Source organism: Callorhinus ursinus, unplaced genomic scaffold, assembly GCF_003265705.2.
Source record: "Callorhinus ursinus isolate GAN/ISIS: 27379988/994484 unplaced genomic scaffold, GSC_fseal_2.0 scaffold1, whole genome shotgun sequence".
Classification (NCBI taxonomy): domain Eukaryota; kingdom Metazoa; phylum Chordata; class Mammalia; order Carnivora; family Otariidae; genus Callorhinus; species Callorhinus ursinus.
This window is the reverse complement of record NW_027397063.1, coordinates 88,731,873-88,747,800: the sequence shown is the minus strand read 5'-3', so window position 1 is coordinate 88,747,800 and position 15,928 is coordinate 88,731,873.

Below are 15,928 nucleotides of genomic sequence, written 5' to 3'. Positions count from 1 at the left end.
AGGCCTTTAAAATGGTAATTAAAGTAAATGAGACCATTAAGGTGGGTTTTAATCCAATCTGAATAGTGTCCTTGTAAGAAGAGCAAATTTGGGCACTCAGAGACACACTGGAGCTGCAGAGGAACCAAGGAAACACCTGTGAGGACACAGAGAGAAGGCAGATGTCTACAAGCCAAGGAGAGAGGCTGCAGAAGAAACTAAACCCACCAACACCTTGATCTTGGACTTCTATCCCTCAGAAGATAAACCACCTAGCTAGGGTGTTTTTCTGGCAGTCCAGCAAACTAATATGTTTCTTGGGAAACAAAGAAAATGAACTGTGCTCAGTGTTCTCTCTCTTACTGTTTCACAGAAGCAGAAAATCAAACGTTAGATCCATAAAACGAAAATTTCAGTCAATTTATTTTACTTAGTGTCAAATGTCTAAAATGTCACTGTAGTGCCTAGAAGATAATTGAAAAAATAGTGAGTTATGAATAAATAGTTTTGCAGGACAAAGGTAACATGATGACAAATTTCACAGAAGATATATAGGGAGGAAAACGAAACAAAACCATAAATAAACCAATAGTCTAGTTTGTGTAATGGTCTCAGCTCAGTAATATTCAAAAAAAATGTCTTGTCCTTACATATCAGAGTTCTTAAGAAACCAGCTGGAATTTCATATAGGTGTGGCCTTAGGTAAGTCACTTAATGCATGGTGATTCATTTTTCTCATGTTTAAAACATTGGTATCATAACACCTACCCCATAACATTATCTTGTGCATGAAATGTTAGTGCACATAAAGTACTTAGAACAGTATTTGCCACAAAATAAATTATAAAAAGTGTTAAGGAAAATCAGAAATACTGATTCTGATCTGAATATTTTTAATCCTGTACAAATATACATAGAAGAATATTTTTCAGTGAATTACCTATTCCCTGGAAATTGACTAATGAATAAAATTAATAAAAATATCATTACTAGTATTAATAAAACTAATAAAATAAAGTAAAATAAAAGCACTGAGATAAAAGGAAACCAGAAACAAACAAAACAAAATAAGAATTAGCAAAAGTAACTATATGAAGAAGATGAGAAAGCAGAAAACATTTCCTTCTATGAATCTAAATATTTCAAATACAGAATGGCAATGATTGCTTGTGTTTAGGCAGGCAAAATGAAACCCATCTTAGAGTTGTGAGTTTTCTTTTTTTTAAGATTTTATTTATTTTTATTTGACAGAGAGATAGAGACCACAAGTAGGTAGAGCGGCAGGCAGAGGGAGAAGCAGGCTCCCCACTGAGCAAAGAACCCGATGTGGGACTCGATCCTAGGACCCTGGGATCATGACCTGAGCCAAGGCAGCCGACTGACTGAGCCACCCAGGTGCCCTGAGTTGTGAGTTTTCTGCTAAGATGTATGGTTTCAATTATTCAAATTAATTATCACAATATCAAGCTATAGTCACAACTTACCAGATATAGTTCTTTTTTGCCAACCATATGGAATATTCAAGCCCAGTTTCATAAATAGCCCACATTTAATTTACATGTACTATGAGATATGTAGGACTTGAGCTAGGAGAAGAAAGGCATGTCTGCTAATTAAAATGTCAACATTTGTTTTTGATGAAATGACATTTCTCTCTTTTAACATAACTTTTATTCTGTCACTTTAAAAACTCAGCTTACTCATAAAAGTGTGGCATTTCTGGGGTTATCCATATTGACATTTCATTAGTTCTTTTTTTTTAAGATTTTAGTTATTTATTTGACGGAGAGAGAGACAGCGAGAGAAGAAACACGAGCAGGGGGAGAGGGAGAGGGAGAAGCAGTCTTCCCACTGAGCCGGGAGTCCGATGCGGGGCTTGATTCCAGGGTTCTGGGATCATGACCTGAGCCGAAGGCAGACGCTTAACGACTGAGCCACCCAGGCTCCCCAACATTTCATTAGTTCTTATACAGACCACATTTCATAGGTAATTTAGTTTCTTCTCTGACTTGCCTTCCCTTCTCTTGACGATGATCTGGACAATACCTTGACATTTAGAATACAGAGCAACCAAAAATTGTTGAGAATGATAGATGAGGACAATAAGACTTATGATGGATTGAATGTATCAGTAATGGAGAGGAAAGAGTCATGTTTAACACCGACTGGGTAACTACACATGGTGGCACTATTCAATGAAACAGGGAATACTAAAGGGAAAGCAGGTTTAGAAATGTTGAATTTGAGATGCTCGTAGAGATGTTCAACATAGGATATAGTGAGCATACATGGGAACTGGTAGGCAGATCTGTGTTGATATGCAGATTTCTGAATATTTAATATATGGTAATGCTAGTAAATATGGTTATATAAGGAGAGGGTTCCAGCAAAGGACAAGGTTAAAACCCTAAGGAAATCAGTTTTAAGAGAGAAGGCAATGATCAAATTTTTTCTAAGGTGGCTATAAAGGAGTAGCACAAGGCGATGATTAAAACCTGTAGTCTAGAAGAACAGAAGCCACAAAAAGTGTTTCAGAGGTCAAATGTATTTCCCCTAGAGAAAAACAGAAACCATTTGGTTGATTTGGTAATATTAACTAGATGTGTCTTCTCTATTTCGTATCATCTTATATAGGATAAATTCAAATGTATTTTTCGTGCTGTAATGAAAGAAAAGAAATGAGTGCTTTTGTTTTATTTTGGTTATTGTTTTTTGCTCTAGGGTCTAATAAAAACAAATCCAACTCCTACTTCTTTTGAAAACAAATATCTTTATAGCTTCAACTTTGAAACTCCTGGCAAAATTTGAGAAAATTCGGAGAATGTAGTTGAGAAGAGTATCTAAACAACTTAATTTTCCCCTTTCCTTTTAGGGGTTTAGTATATATCTTTTCTTTCAAGATGGGATCAAAAAACGCACTTTCCTAGCTGAGCATCATCACCTAAAGGAAGTTGTCCTTGAACTTTCAAGTGTGGCTAAGTTTCCAACTCCAACTCTCCCACAAGAACCTGTCCTGCAATCTTTTAAAATCATCTTAATTTTTTTGTGTGTGTTCACTAAACTTTAAAGTTATAAAATTTGGAGCCTCAATAAACATGGAACTAAATTTTCATTTATATGCATTCTAAAATAAGGTTAGCTATGTCCTCCTTCTGATCTATAAGAAAAAATATAGTTTTGCTCAACAAGAATTCTGCTATGAACAAACAAGTTCAATGAAAGAATATGAGAATTTTCTTCGTTCTTTACATGCAGAATAATAGGGCAAGAAGCAAGGCCTTACACAGGCTCCATCTGATGAGTCCTTTTCACTTCTTTGGGGTACTATCAGGAATCATTAGGGGATTGCTCCTCTTGGTGATTATAAAATCATTCCCTTAACTGCAATTTTTTTATCTTTTTAATCCAAGAGTACAGAATTCTTGTTAATTTCTCTTTAGAGAAAGTTTCTGACAAATCTAAGATTTATTTTTCTCTTTGTCTCCTATGTCCAAGTAGAGTTTCTCATCTTGTATGTAGTATTTGAAAGTTATGGGAGCTCCAAGACAGAGAACTGTGTGACTTCCTTTCTAAACCCCTTTTGTCACCATTACTTCCCTCTCTAAACTGCCCCTTCACTCATTCATTCATGAATTCATTTTTCCAGAACTGCTCTCTGACTCTTTCTTTTTTGAAGTGAGGAAAAATGGAACAATGTTATGTCAAAGTTTAAATGAGTCCTAAGAATGTTTATTAAAGGGATTTAGCTAATAGAGCAGTGTAGATTGCAGATTTTGTAGGTCATTTATGTAAGTTAAATTCAGACCTTTTCTAGTCTTGCCCAGATAGTCTACACTTATTATATATATATAACTAATTAACCGCAATGGGGAAAAATTATTGAGTTTGACCCTCACTTGAAGAGTTTGAAATTATAGAGTTGTATCATGCTATAATATTTATTTCATTTTATTGACTTTTATTTATTTATTTTTAAAGATTTTATTTATTTATTTGACAGAGAGAGAACGAGAGAGGGAACACAAGCAGAGGGAGTGGGAGAGGGAAAAGCATGCTTCCTGTGGAGCAGGGAGCCCGATGTGGGGCTCGATCCCAGGTCCCCGGGATCATGACCTGAGCCGAAGGCAGATGCTTAATGACTGAGCCACACAGGCACCCCTCATTTTATTGACTTTTAAATAAATATATACAAATTTAAAGTTATAAAATATCAAACATTTTTTATTAAAACTTGACTAATATTTTCTCAAAGTGTCTTGAAATGAGGGAACCCACCCAGAGGCCTTGAAAAAATAGACCTCTACCCCCTTTCTATGTTTTTAAGATCAAAGGTCCATTTTTAATTTTTTTTCAGTTTTCAGATAATTTTAATTTCACATTGCAGTTGTGAGAAATAATACTAGAGATTCAGAGATCTTGCATGCCTGTCTCCCCAGTGGTAACGTCTTTCATAACTATGGCACAATATCATAACTAGGACATTGACATTGATGCAATTCATCAAATTTATTCAGATTTGACCACTTTTACATGCAGTCATTTGAGTATGTTTATATGCATTTTGTACACATGTAATTCTATGCAATTTCTATGTAGTTTTATTACATGTGTAGATTCACATGACCAGTACTACATTCAAGACATAGAATATTTCCACCACAAGGATTCCTCATGCCACCACTTTTTTTAGCCTCAACCAGCTATCTCCTGCCTCTTTCCTAACCCTGAAGGTCCAGTTTTAAAACTGACTGATTCTAAATTCTCCTGCATCTCTTTAATTTTTTAAAATCAAAATGCCATGCTCATATTTGTGTAAAAGGGGGAAAAAGTTATATTATTTCCCCTATTTATACAATTTCAGCTCTTCATTCTTATCCACAACTGTCTTGAATGCCTGGCATTTACAAGTCACAGTTCATTTAATTAGGCTGAAGGTTTGGATATAGAATTGGGAATAAGGGCATAGTCTACATAGGGAAGGAATGTGTGGAAGTAGTGAGAATACATAATAATAACCAAATATGCTTTGAGTTAACACCGGCTTGGGGAAACCTGCATTTCTTCTATCAATCCCCAGAATGGGAGAAAAGAACAAATGCTGATTGCCAGATTAGAAACTATCCTAGGGAGGTCATGGAAAAGTTGAAAAACCACAATGAAATAAGTACTCATACATATTTCTGATGGTAGTGTATGTGAGCTTAACTACTTTGGAAAGTACTTTGTACATACTTAAGCATTAAAATTTGATTTGGTATTGCCAAGTCTGAAAATATATTTTGAAAAAATGATCTTTAGGTGTTGATGTTCATCTTGTCATTTGTAAACTCATAATATCACACAAGGAAGCTAACAGACCAATAGTCAAATAGATAAATTGTGGAATATGTATTTGAAACAATTGTATTTTAACAAATAAAAAAATCTTCATACTAATCGGGCGCCTGGGTGGCTCAGTTGGTTAAGCGACTGCCTTTGGCTCAGGTCATGATCCTGGAGTCCCGGGGTCGAGTCCCACATCGGGCTCCCTGCTCAGCGGGGAGTCTGCTTCTCCTTCTCACCCTCCTCCCTCTCATGCTCTCTGTCTCTCATTCTCTCTCTCAAATAAATAAATAAAATCTTTAAAAAAAAATAAAATAAAAAATAAAAAATCTTCATACTGAATGTTTAATAACATCAAAGTTTTTATCATGTTGTATGAACATGTTAGTATTTAAATTGTTTTAGTTTATCAAAATATGCACACAGAGTGTGGCAGAAATAATTATGTTGGAAGTTTATGTTTGAGTGATATTAATCTTCTTTTCCAGAATTCCTTTGAAAAGTCTATGATATTTTCCTTGTTTTTTATCCAGAAGAGATGAATGAATACAAGAAAAGTGTGCTGAAATATTTATAAGAAATAGCAAAACAATAAAAAGATATATAGTCCCCTATCTGTGACTTTCCTCTTTTCATCAATGTCCCATTCCACAGAGGCAATCACTTAACCAATATAGTTCTTCTGGTATTGTCCTAGATATTTCTACCAAAATTGTGCACAAATTATTCCACTTTATCCATTTTATTTTTATTTTATTATTTTTTTAAAGATTTTATTTATTTATTTGAGAGAGAGAGTGAGAGAGAGAGAGAGCACATGAGAGGGGGGAGGGTCAGCAGGAGAAGCAGACTCCCCGCTGAGCAGGGAGCCGGGCGCGGGACTCGATCCCGGGACTCCAGGATCATGACCTGAGCCGAAGGCAGTCGCTCAACCAACTGAGCCACCCAGACGCCCTCACTTTATCCATTTTAGATTGACTTCCAATTACAGAAGATGAAAATGTTTATTTCCCTATATCACTCTGCCTACCTTCTAAACATACTTCCAAAATAGTTCAATCACAATTTCTTGGCCTAGTGCTTTTATATTTTTTGTAAATGTTGTATAGTATATATCTTCATGAATAATTTCTTGTTGCAAATCCAAGAAGTTTCTGTGATTAAATTCCCTTTGTTGTGCAACTTTCTGATATCCTTGACACTGATAATGCTCTTTTTTGTGCGCTTAGTTTTCTTTAAATCCCTTATTAAGTTATCCCTGTCTAATGATATTGCAAAATCTACCATTTTATCTAATTTCATTCATCCAAAGCTATTTAGGAAGTTTGTCCATTATGTTTGCTCTTTTCTGAAGCACTGGATCCCTACATGTGTTTGTTGCAATTTGAAATGTTCTCCACAGGGTTGCTGTTTGGCTGTCATCTGGGCCTTCCCTTGTTTTTACTCTGGAAATCAATCTGGTAATTGTTTTTTTCAATTTTAACTTCTAACACTTTTATTGATTTTTTTTTACTTCAGCATTTAAATAATGTACTGTAAATATTGTGTGTGTGTGTGTGCACATGCATGTGCCTCATTGTATTTTCTCTACCATGTAACCTCCTGCTCCAGTTTCCCCAGTCTTTATGAAATTAAATAGAACTCCTTTGGAGTTTTATTCTGCTGATTGCATTTTCTCTGCTTCTTCTAAATTCCTGTAATTCTCTTTGTTTGGGCTTTTTGCCTTTCATGTTGGAAACGCTCTGCAAATGTCTTGACAATCCTGTATGCATTATATTTGAATGAAGCCCTTAAGACTCGATTGGAATATCTTTTTGGAAGGCTCTTCTCAGCCAACCCTCACCTGCCAGAGACTAGAGGACACCATAAACCTGATTGTTTATGTATATAGGCCAAGTCAACATAATTAATTCAAAATAAAGGTGAGTAAATAAATAAATAAATAAATAAATTTTAAAAAGGCAGGTGATGGAGACTGACCAGGGAATTAAGTTGTGTGATTGCTAACCCCTCCTTTTTTTTTTTTTTTTTTCCCTAAGAGACCAACTTCAGTAGTTGGCAGAATCTTAATCTAAAATTGAATTTGTGGTTTCAATTTAGAAAGCAGTGTGAATGGGTTTTATTAACTCCTGGGTTTTCCTATGGAATTTTGAATATCTGGAAGCCCCCAGTTTGATATTCAGAAAGGATTGTGGATTCAGAAAGGATTGTGGTCTTTTCTCTGGGGCAAATAATCTCTAGACCAGTTGTTTTTTTTCCTAAGAATGATGCCATAATCACTTTCCTGGAGTATAAGTGCCTGACACCTAGAGTTCTGGGACTAAGTGGGGCACACTGACAGTGTGAGGGTATTTTCATTTGGAATGATTCCAGTCCTCTGTGACAGGATTCCTGAGCCTTCTGGCCTGGAGAAATGCTTGTTTCCTTTAGAATTGGATAGAATTTGTCTTTAGTTGCAAGTACTCTTTAAACAGATGCTCACATAATTTCCCTGTTTTTCAGCCCTTTTTTCCCCTCTCCCACCACACCTGCCTTTTGTTTCATGTCTTTCCAACTTCTGAGACCATGAAAAGCTAGCTACATAAGTTTTATTACTCTACTGGCTCAGGATATTTTCTTCTGTATGGACCAACTTTACCCTCCTCATTTTTACAAATCATCTATTTCAATTTTTTTTTAGTCTTTAGAAGCACAGTAATGTAGGCTTAAATTTATCTCCTAGTCTTGTCAAAGTTGCCGTTTGTGTTTCTTTTCCTCTGTTTTTAAGGTGATTTTTTTTTTGAGAATTCCAATTTATTGGAAAATCTGAATTATTTTTTTTATGTTCTCTTTTTGATCCATTGCTTACACTGTAGAACACTCCAAAGACAAATCTTGAAAGTCGATAGCAAGACAAATTTTTTTTTAATTTTTTTAAAATTTTTATTAACATAATGTATTATTTGTTTCAGGGGTACAGGTCTGTGATTCATCAGTCTTACACAATTCACAGCGCTCACCATAGTACATACCCTCCCCAATGTCCATCACCCAGCCACCCCATCCCTCCCAACCCCCTCCACTTTAAGGTGACTTTTAAAAGAAAGGGTAGTATAATGCCTTTACCTCACCACCTTTTTTTAAAGATTTTATTTATTCATTTGAGAGAGAGAGAGCACAAACAGGAGGAGAGACAGAGGGAGAGGGAGAAGCAGACTCCCTGCTGAGCTGGGAGCCCGACATGGTACTGGATCCCAGGACCTGGAGATTATGACCTGAGACAAAGGCAGATCCTTAAACATCTGAGCCACCCAGGTGCCCCCCCCTTTTTTAAGATTTTACCTCACCATCTTAATACAGGAAAGTTGTATTGCTTTTAAATTAATTGAAAAGCTTTAGAGAAATTGTTAGACTGAAAAGACAAAGATACAAGAGAGGCTAAATGGGTGATGGGCAATAAGGAGGGCACTTGTGATGAGCACCGGGTGTTATATGTAAATGATGAATCAATAAACTCTACTCCTGAAACCAATATTACACTATATGTTAACTAACTAGAATTTAAATAAAAACTTGAAAGAGAAAAAAAAGATATAGGAGAGGTTAGGTCATTGGAATAATCAAAACTGTTTCTTCCAAGAATAGAGAATGGTAAGAAATAATGTCTCAGGTTGAAAGAATTGAGGAAAGGAACCAAGAATGATGTTCAGCCTCATACACAAACCAAAGTTCATAAGAAAAAAAAAAAAAAACATAAATAAGATTGGAAGGCAAGGTGATTTAAGATAAGGAAAGTTTTTGCATTTGATTTTGACATTTGGATTGCAAATCATAAAGATTTCAGGAAGACTTTTCTGATCATTGAAGTGTGAAAGAAAAATATGTCTGTATATATACATGCGCACATACATTCATAGCCACACAGGCACACATTTTATATGTTTAAGGTAAGGTGACTATGATGGGTCATTTCATGTGTCAAGTTGGTAGGCCATTGTAACCAGTTTTTGGTCAAACATCAGTCTAGATGTTTCTGTGATGGTTTTGTTTTGTTTTGTTTTTTGAGATGTGATTAACATTAAATTAGTAGAATAAATTAAGTAGATTACTCTCCATAATGTGTATGGGCCTCATCTGATCAGTTGACAGTCTTAAGAGAAAAGACCAGGTCTTTAGAGGAAGAAGAAATTCTGCCAGCACACTGCCTTTGGACTCCAGTTGCAGCAACAACTCTTCTCCGAGTCTCCAGCCTACCCTACAGATTTTGGACTTGCCAGTCCCCACAGCTGTGTGAGCCAAAATAAAATAAATCTTTCTCTGAATATATATATACACATTCAATTTGTTCCCCAATTAGAAACAATTCTGTTTCTCTGGGGAACCTTAACTAATACAGTAACCATTGTGCTGCTAATCAGAGACCTGAAACATTTTTCACTACAGTAGGAAAAGTTAGGATCTCTACAGAAATCAGTACATATACAGCTCCAGACCTAAATATGGCTCTAGCATAAGTTTCCAGAGCTAGGAACTGCCCCATCTTTCCCTACAGATCCCTACGCCCTGTGGGCAGCACAGACTGACAAAAAGATACTTAGTGTGGTGTCTATGCATTGGCACACAGTGCCCAGCTGGCTCTTGCTTTTACAGCAGTCACCTGGAGTGGACTGCACCTTGTAGTAGTGCAGCGGAGTTTAATCGAAAGGGATGTAGGGGTGAGAGGGAAGGCGCAGCATGTGTATGTTGTTGTCAGAAGTAAGACAAATGCTTCTCTACCACTCACTGCCCACTAGGGGCTGCTCTCAGACACAATAATTCATGGATCCACTATGAAGATGGCCATGAAACTGAGCAATTAACTGAGCTTGTTTGGAAACTATGGACAGCTTAGAAAAACATCCCCTTAGGATGCCTGGGTAGCTCAGTTGATTAAGTGCTTGCCTTCAGCTCAGATTATGATCCCAGGGACCTGGGATCAAGTCCCACATGGGGCTCCCTGCTCAGCGGGGAGTCTGCTTCTCCCTCTGCCTGCCTGCCTCTCTCTCTCTCTCTGACAAATAAATAAATAAAATCTTAAAAAAAAAAAAGAAAAGAAAAAGAAAAACATCCCCTTGTATTTGTTCTCCTTCTTTCCTAGCTTTACATCCCTTCTTTCCCTCATTTTTGCCTTCTTGGGATTGTACTACTCAATTAACTGCCAGCACATATGCTTTTGCCTCACATCTATTTATTTTATGTGGGACTCAGGCTAAGATAGAACCCCTGGGAAATGTATACGATTTTATCTGGGTAAACTCACAATTCTGTTCTTTAGTAAGAGATGAAGATGTATCTGTGCTGCATCTGAGATAAATACTAGAAAGTGTAAAATGTATAAATGTCAATTACAGCAGTTGGTAGGTTCAGTTGAATATAATGATTTTATGAATAAAATGTGTCATTTATTATTAGGTAAATACAAATAATAAGGTTGTTTTTTGAACTATGATTTTTTAAACTGAAAGTATCAATTAATATGTGTATCTTGGGCAATGCATCTTTAATGGTAATAAAATATACAGTTATGGAAGAGTAGATCAGTTTCAAAGGGCTTCTCCTACATGTTTTTCTTATATTTTGATATTCTGAGAGTTAAATATAAAGATAGATTTCAAATGCCACAATCTCATTCTCCAGAAAAAAAAAAAGCAGAAATCTGTGAGTGTATATTGCTTTTGTAGTCTGTAGTGCTCATAACCATTTAATTTGTTAGCACTCACTATACTAAAAAGCAATTGCTTTTTTCCCAGATATTAGTGATAATTCCCAGAATAATACAATTATCCTTGGGAGTCAAATAATTCCAATTTTTAGATCCATACTTCTGAAAAGATTTATAAGTGTTACATTAACATACAAATATGTGAAGAAATAAATTTTGATTTTGGTGAGTAAAGTCAGTTTCAGAATTAAATCTCTGATAATATATATTATGGGTACCAATACTAGCTCACATCTTCAGCTTCCTAATTTTACTATCTCCATCCATGCATAATGCTTTTTTGAATAATTTTGAGACCTTTTATTTTTATAAACAAAGTCTACTTTCTAGAACCACTTATTTTCCTGCCTTTAACCAAAATTGAAGTTTCCCCATTTAGTCCCTCTGTTCAACATAGCTAAAGTGTCTCAATTTTAAAATGTACTTTCTGAACAAACAGGGTATCAGTGAGTAAGTGCGCCCTCCTTCTGGTACTTAATACACTTGGGTGGTGAGATTAAAAATAAATACATGAAATTGAAATATTTCAGTAACTCAATATTTCAATTTTAATTTCAATTTGTGAAACATTTTATTCTAACATTATTATGCATCTGTACTGAATCTACAATACAATATATGATTCTACAGAATGCATGTTTGTTATGAAAGGTCATTTTATATTATATATAATTAGCAACCATTCTTCCAGTTGCTCACTATCTTTAATATAATTCTTCTTGCCCTTTATTATTTCTCCAAGCCCTTACTAAGATCCTTTTTGTTTAATAAAGCAATTATTTCCAAAGATTTTCCTGAAAATGTATTTAAAGAGCATGTTTTCGGGTGCCTGGATGGCTCAGTTGTTAAGCATCTGCCTTCGGCTCAGGTCATGATCCCAGGGTCCTGGGATCGAGCCCCACATCGGGCTCCCTGCTCAGTGGGAAGCCTGCTTCTCCCTCTCCCACTCCCCCTGCTTGTGTTCCCTCTCTCCTCTCTCTCTCTCTGTCAAATAAATAATAAATAAAATATTTAAAGAGCATGTTTTTTGAGATTACAGAAAGACAAATATGATACAACATGTAAAAAGGAAAAATGTATAAGCAGGCTTAGATTAGGGAGAATCTTAACTAACAGTTAGAAATTTTGATTTTTTTTTCTTGTCAATAGAAGAAGGGGCAATATAGGCTTTTGAGGAGAATGTGATATAATTACATTTGAACTTGAGGAAGCTAACTCGGTATCTATTTAATGGATGAGTAGACAGTATAGCAATGGCATGACCAAATGAGAAACTAAAATCGTCCAGGCAATAGACTGGAAGTGTTTGAACTGGGAAGCGGGAGATAAGGATGTCCTATAAGATATGACCTCCACATTTCCTCCTCATGGAAATCAGCTCAGGGTTTGGAGAACCTCTACTCTCATGGTTGTGTTTACTACACCAAATTTTGAAATTGATAACAATTCAATATGTTTTTTGAGTTTTCCATGAGGCTGCCCATCACTCCTCATCATTTTGGTGATTAGATCCCTTATTTTTCCATACTATTAAATCCTCATCTCAGAAAATAAGAAGATAGCAGGAGGGGAAAAATGAAGGGGGGGGAATCAGAGGGGGAGACGAACCATGAGAGACGATGGACTCTGAGAAACAAACTGAGGGTTCTAGAGGGGAGGGGATAGGGGAATGGGTTAGCCTGGTGATGGGTATTAAGGAGGGCACATACTGAATGGAGCACTGGGTGTTATACGCAAACAATGAATCATGGAACACTACATCAAAAACTAATGATGTATGGTGATTAACATAACATAATAATAAAAAAGAAAATATGTGATAAATTTAATTCATAAATAATGGGTGAATAACAAATAATGCTTACTGTATCACACTTGCCAGGCTTTCTGAAATTTAAATTCGTTTATGAATTGTGGGCTTCTTAGGCATCATCCAGCATATGAGATGATATTTAAGGGTTTAGTCCCTAATATTTCCCCTTAAAATAGCATCACATAGGTGACAGCCTATTATAACTCTGTGTAAGGTGTATCACAGCAACACAGTACATTAAAAAAATAAAAAGAATAAAATGGGAAATAAGAAATCTGGGTTTTCAAGTCACCTTAGATTCTGAGAAATTTAATTCACTTCTTTAGGTTTAAGTGGTCATGATTAGCAAAACATGATTCTTTAATACCCTTCCTAATTTGAAATCCTATATTTAGATCCCTTCCTACTTTTTAAAATTCTAAATTTGTAGGCTAGATTTAGACTACGAAATAGACTATTAATATTAAGGACACCAATACAAGTTATATATTAAAAGGAAACTTGGTAGTTTACAAAATAACAGCCAATTTAGTTAATAAGTTACCTAGGACAGAGGTAGAACTGTACATACAAAGGTGTTGATAATTTAGTTTATGATTGGACAAATTTTCCAAATTATAATGAATGTCAACTCCCAAATTCTAGGGATCATTTATATCATGTTATTTTGTATCTTATAATAAAATACTCTATTACTTTACTCTTCCTTGCTTTTTTTCAGATCACTTATCACTTTTAAAATATATTGTATTCCACCTATTTTATTATTACTTGCTTTTCCTGTTCTTCCTGAGTTCCACAAAAGGAATTAGTCTTTATTCTCCAGGATATCACCTACCCCTATAATAAAGTCTAGCACTTAGTCAGCATTTGATATTTGATGGATGAGTATTATAAAATTGGAAGAATGTGGAAAATATTCAAAGTTTAATTATTGAAAGCTCACAACTTTTAAAAAATTATTGTTATAATATATCAGAGGCTAGTAAATTTAAAGTGGAAATCATATATTAACTCAACTTTTTTTAATATGAAATATGCAAACATGACATATTCATTATGTTACAACTATTAGAGGAAAAAGAAAGAACACCTGCTGGGTTCACAGAGCTAAATTATATTCATAAATTAAATCAGAATGAATTTTGTTAATGTAAAGCAAGCATGGTTATGTCACTAAGGATAGGAAGATCACATTCCTACAATCTCTAGCAGCTACCTGCTGTGTGTACCAAAGTTATAATGTATGACCTTCTGAGTCTCAGTTTCTTTAAGAATTGGATTGAAACCTGTTCGGCCAAACATGGAATCAGGAGATTGTAATATTCAGGTGTGATAATACATTAGAAATATAAGAAAGGCCACACAAAATATATTTGAAAGTTTTCGTCTTAAAATGATCTAAAAAGTATTTTGTTCAAATATGCAAAAACAGAATTTGAAATCACCTTGAAAATTTAAGTTTAATGAAGATAATATCAATAGAGCAGAGATAGTAGGAATTGCCTTTAATTGCAACTGTTTATTATTTTGCAGCTGGATTTGGTACTGTCAATCCAATTTCTCCCTAACTTCATTGGAGAAATTAGAGAGCATCTTTATCAATCAAGGCACAATAGATATTAAAAAAAGAAAAAAAAACTAAAAGGGACATATAAAACAATATTGTTCATACTAAGATTTCTTTAGACTTTTTCTACTTACTGACAGTTAAATCATTTATCAGATCATGTCTTTAGAATAATTTTGTAAGTTGATGCCCATGCCCATTGTTCTTTAGAATTACGGTGATTTTTCTTCTGACATAAATACACTCCAAACAAATTTTTTTTGAAATTCTTAAAAAACACGGAACTGACATAGACAAGTTTCCCAAATCATTTTTTTTCTTTCTCTTCTTCTTCCATTATATGTCTTATAAGATTATATTGAGGGGTGCCTGGGTGGCTCAGTCCTTAAGCATCTGCCTTCGGCTCAGGTCATGATGCCTGCGTCCTGGAATCGAGCCCCACCTCAAGCTCCCTGCTCAGCGGGGAGCCTGCTTCTCCCTCTCCAGCTCCCCCTGCTGTGTTCCCTCTCTCACTGTCTCTCTCTTTCAAATAAATAAATAAAATCTTAAAAAAAAATAAGATTATATTGATTATAAGTCATCTTATAAAATTATATTGATTGAATGTCAATATAAGACATACATAGAAGACATACGCCATTCATTTTCTTATAACATGTGTGACGTGGTTAGGCAAGGTCTTGCTGCTTATCTGCTAGATCTAGAATTTCAATGATTGTCCATATACATACCTAGAACTTTCCAAACATCTGATCAAACTAAAATTATGTAAACCACTGTGACTATTTAATAGTAACTCTTTTCAAAAAAAAATAGTAACACTTTTCTTTTTTTTTTTTTAAGGTTTTATTTATTTGACAGAGAGAGACACAGCAAGAGAGGGAACACAAGCAGGGGGAGTGGGAGAGGGAGAAGCAGTCTTGCCACCGAGCAGGGAGCCTGATGTGGGGCTTGATCCCAGGACCCTAGGACCATGACCCCAGCCGAAGGCAGACTCTTAACGGCTGAGCCACCCAGGCACCCTTCTTTTCATTGTTTTTATTTGTTTACTTAAACTAAGACTTATTCATAGGTAATTATGTGTTCAGGCATTTTTCTAAGCAAATTGTGTCTGTTAGTTAATATACACAACAAGTCTTTTTTTCTGCTTTATTGAAATGTAATTGGCATATAATATTGTGTAAATTTAAGGTGTACAACCTGTTGTTTTGATATATATAATAACCACTATAGTGTTAACTAACATTTGCATCACATCACATAGTTATCATTTCTTTTGTGGTAAGAACATTTGAGATCTACTCTCCTAGCAACTTTCAAGTATGTAATATGGTATTATTAACTGTAATCACTATGCTGTATATTGGATCCCCAGAATTTATTCAACTTATAACTAGACCTTTGTACTCTATCCAAAATCTCCCCTTTTCCCCCAGCCTCCAGCCCCTGGTAACCACCATTCTAGTCTCTGCTTCTATGAGTTCAGCAAGCTCAGTTGTTAAGT